The sequence below is a fragment of the Gavialis gangeticus genome, unplaced genomic scaffold (assembly GCF_001723915.1).
Source record: "Gavialis gangeticus isolate Ggan-Ray unplaced genomic scaffold, GavGan_comp1, whole genome shotgun sequence".
In the NCBI taxonomy this organism is placed as follows: Eukaryota; Metazoa; Chordata; order Crocodylia; family Gavialidae; genus Gavialis; species Gavialis gangeticus.
In genome coordinates, this window is record NW_017728992.1 from 159,785,818 (window position 1) to 159,790,377 (window position 4,560).

Here is a 4,560-nt window from a genome sequence, read left to right on the forward strand (position 1 = left end):
TTTTTTTTTCTCCTGCCCTGGCAGGGGGTCGGACTTGAAGATCAATAAGGTCCCTTCTGACCCTACTCCTATGATCCTATGTTCTTCAAATAGAAATCTTCCGAATCACCAACTGCTTTCTGAGGGAGGGGAGGCACCTTCTTCTTCCTCTACTAAAACACCCTTTCACTTGGAAATGTCTGTTTCCACTTCCAGAATCTTCTCTTGATCTCTCCCAAGCCTTAAGTAAGCACTACTTAGCTTCTCCCACCTTTTCTTCCTGGCAACCTGAAGGGATTTAAAATTTCAAGCACAAACATGGACCGTCATCTGAAGACAGAATCTAACACTCAGTTAGACAAGCATTATCTGTATTCCCCAAGCATAAATTTTCCACATTTCATTTTAACATAAGACTTTAGAGATAAAATACCATAAATTGCAAGGGTTGCATTATCATTTGTCTGTGTGTCAAAGGATATAATGACTATCCCAAGGAGCTTACAGTCCAAAGGCACAAGTGGGTATGGTAGAAAACATTATCTAGATGAGTATGTCCAGTCAGAAAGATAATCAGTTCCAGGGGCTGTAATGCTTAATGAAATGGGGGTTTTCATCCTGGCAGCTACTACTTCTTGCAGTTTGCCAATGAAGATATTTATTCAGGTTTCTGACATTTGCTCCTGCCAGCACAGCCTTCAGTTTGGTACATAACTCACATCCACAGCTTTTTTATGGAGCCTTCATTCATACTTCCCCTTACCTAGATCACAACATTTCTGTTGTTTCCGCTAGGTATAGAGAGATGCAATAATTATATGAGCATGGCAATGAGGGCCGACCTTTTTGGCAGGCATGCCACAAATTAAGCCCTCCGAGTGCCACTGTGATCCCTTTCCCCTGCTTCACACACCCTGCCCTATTCCCTCTTAATCTGCTGCATGCAATGGAGACCTGTGCTTCTTGTGACATGGTCACCCATGTAGGATAGCATGATACCCTAAGATGTTACATTTGCATGCTCCTATAAGATTAGGAGGAAACAAAACTATTAACTACTTTAACCACATATCATTCAAGGCCCAAGTTACAGGGGTTTGGCTCCCACAAATTCGTATAGGAGCTTAAAGATATAAAAATGTGTGTGTCATAACAACCATAAAGCTTCTCCCCTTTTAAAACAGGTGAAAGCTACTGGCCACAGCCTCTATCAGCATGTTCTAGAGTTGTATCTAAACACAAAGACTGTGAGGGAATGACATCACAGAAAGATACTGTAGGTATCTCAACAGTGAATTTCAACCAAAGTGCCATAGCACCCACGGTTGCCATGAGAACATTTCAACGGTGCCACATAATATTAGTACTGCTAGGTGTGCAAATACCTGCACGTGATTCATAAGACAAACCCAGAAGGCGCATCCCCAATGCTGTCCTTACAGACAGGCCTTGTGCCCCCAAAATGGGAAGAGTGTTTGCAAGCAGGGGGTTTCACCTACTTGCAGACATGAGTCCCAAATCAGAACACAGTACCAGGGCTGTTTTCCTACAACAGGGGTAGGCAAAATACGGTCCGTGAGGCCATTCTATTCAGCCCATGGGGCCCTTAAAAAGTGTAGAAAATGAATATTGATCTGTCCTTGGTTCCTGTCAAAAATGACAGAAACCAGGGACAGTAGGACCCAGGGGAAGCCCAGTGGGCTCCTGCAACAGCAGGGCCTACCCTGCCTCCCCCCGCCCCAGCTGGGGCTTCTGGCCTGGGGCCATGTGGCTGCCTTGGCACCAGAACCTCAGGTAAGGGGGGACCGGGAAAAAGCTGAGTGTGGGGAAAAGCAGCCCCTCACCCACTCCGTGGCCCACATTCCCTACTGCAGCCAATCACAGCCCACATGAGGGTGTCCTGAGCAGGCACAGGCAGCCCCACGCAGGCTGCAAGCAGTTCTAGCGCAGGACAACAGGCATGGGGTGAGCAAGGGGCCACTTTTCCCCATGCTCAGCACCAGCTTGTCTGCTGCCAGGGAGCAGGGGGTTGGGGCTGCATGCTGCCCCCTCACCTGTACTGCGGGGCACTGGAAGTGAGAGGGAGCATGTGTCCCGGGACCAGCACCGGCAGGGCCCAGAGCAGGGCAGCAGGAGTACAGGGTCCCAGCCGGCAGGGGCTCTATGGAACTGGGCCAGCTCCCCTGTCTCCCTGCTGGTGCAGCCCACCCCAGCTCCACAGACCCCTGCCAACCTGCGCCCTGCTCTGGGCCCTGCCAGTGCTGGCCCCGAGACATTGGTTCCAAGACATTGGGACATTGGTCCCAAGATGGTGACCAGGGGGTGGGGCACCTGTCAAGAGGCGGGGCTACCCATGCAGCCCTAGACAGCTTGCCAAAGCTGGGCAAGCGGCCCTCTGCCGGAAATAATTGCCCGCCCCGTCCTACAAGATCAGACCCGGCTGATCATTTTCAAAGATGATATCAGTTTCCAGCCAAAGAGAAGGTTAAGGGATACCAATCACAGTCTCCAACTTGCTGCTCACAGACAAGAAATTTAATAAGAAAGAACTTTCATCTAACAAAGATACAATTAGATCCAATGGCTGGAAACCAGAACTGCTCAAATTCAGAGTGAAAATAAGGTACACATTTTTAAAGCAGTGATCAATACAGTGAACAACTTACATATACATACCTTTGAAAGGTCAGATATTTTTCTAAAAAGTATTCACTAATTCTCCCACAGCTATTTAATTATTTCAGAAGTTTAAGAGCCTGAATGATACAGACGGTCAAACTAGAACAGGGTCAAGCAATTGTTTCGGGCCACTTACTCAGTTTTGGCAAGCTGTCAAAGGCTGCATGGGTAGCCCCACCACTTGACAGGTGCCCCACCCCCTGGTCACCATCTTGGGACCAATGTCCCAGGGCCAGCACCAGTGGGGCCCAGAGCAGGGCTCAGGCTGGCAGGGGCCCAGCTGGGCTGGGCTGTACCAGAAGGGAGAAGGGGGAGCTGGCTCAGCTCCATAGACCCCCTGCTGGCCGGGACCCCTGTACTCCTGCCACCCTGCTCTGAGCTTCACAGCACTGGCCCCAGGAAACTGGTGTGGGCCCCATGCAGCCGCTCACTCCCAGTGCCACCCACCCCTGTGGTACAGGCAGGGAGCAGTGTGCAGTCCCTGCCCCCTGGCAGGGAAGGAGCTGGTGCTCAGCATGGGGAAAAGCAGCCCCTCCCCTGCCCCGTGGTCGGCACTCCCTGCTGCAGCTGCTTGCAGCCCACGCGAGGCTGTCCCAAGCAAGCACAAGCAGCCCCACACAGGCTGCGAGCAGCTGCAGCACGGGGCGCTGGGCATATGGCAGGCAAGGGGCTGCTTTTCCCCACGCTCAGCACCAAATTTTAACCTGCTCCTGCTGCCAACCTGGGCCCCACGTCAGCTCCAGGCTCACCTGTCGGGGCTGTACCACGGCGGCAGCAGCTGCGGCCCCCCCGCTTGCCCTGTCAGGCAGCGTTTACTGCTGCTCCCCACCCGGAGCTCACGCACTGGGCAGCACAGGGGTGGCAGTGGCAGTCTCATCGCAGCTTACCACAGTGCGAGCTCCAGGTGGGCAGCAGCAGCAAACACTGCCTGGCGCAGCAAGTGGGGGGCCCAAGCTGCTGCTGCCATAAAACAGCTCTGATGGGTGAGCCCAGAGCCAGCACGGGGCCCAGGCTGGCAGTGGGGCCGGGTTACAAGCTAGTGCTGAGTGCAGGGGAAAAAGCAGTCCCTCACACCCACCTGCTCAGGGCAGCCCCGTGCAGGCTGCAAGCGGCTCCAGCAGAGTGACAACCATGGGGCGGGGGAGGGGCTACTTCTCCCCATGCTCCGCACCAGTTCCTTCCCTGCCCTCCCCTTCCCCCTCCTTACCTGAGCTTCACGCACTGGGACAGCCATGTGGTCCCAGGCCAGAAGCCCCTGCTGAGGCATCTGGGGTGGGGGGGCCGGGCAGTCCCTGCTCTTGCAGGAGCCTGCCGAGGATTCCCCTGGGTCCTACTGCCCCTGGTTCCTGTCATTTTTGACAGGAACCAAGGACAGATAGATTTTAAATTTTTAGGGGCCCCACAGGCCAGATAGAATGGCCTCACAGGCCGGATTTGGCCCGCGGGCAGGATTTTGCCTACCCCTGGACTAGAAGATCACAATTTTCCCTTCTGGTATTCTAACTTCTTTATATGATATCATGATAGAGTCTGTTGTTGGTCATCTCCTACCCCCTGATCCCCACACCCCCCACCATGTGCTTCCAGTGTACTTAAAAATAAGAAATAAAGAATACGAAAATTTAAATACAAAATATTAATTTAAAAGAATGTAAAGTTTGCAAAGTCAAAGACTCAGTGGGCACTGAGTGCCAGAATTAAAGCTTTAAGTTCAATTCCTGTTCAGGAACTGAAAGCTTCATGTTCAGCCCCCTTTTCTCCATATATGGTAAAGGTGCACCGATACATCAGTCTCAAATCGGATCAGTACTGATATAAAGAAAACCGGCTGTATCAGATACCAGCCCGACAGGGCCGATAACTTGGCTGATAAACGCCCATGCTGTGCAGAGAGTCCAGTGT

The 4,560-nt window shown here is 52.2% G+C and overlaps 1 protein-coding gene across 3 annotated transcripts in view; it reads right to left on the bottom strand.

The window, feature by feature from the left end:
• The window catches only part of STK3 (serine/threonine kinase 3), a 439,103-nt gene that overhangs the window by 407,008 nt on the left and 27,535 nt on the right, over positions 1-4,560 (bottom strand). The window lies entirely within an intron of this gene.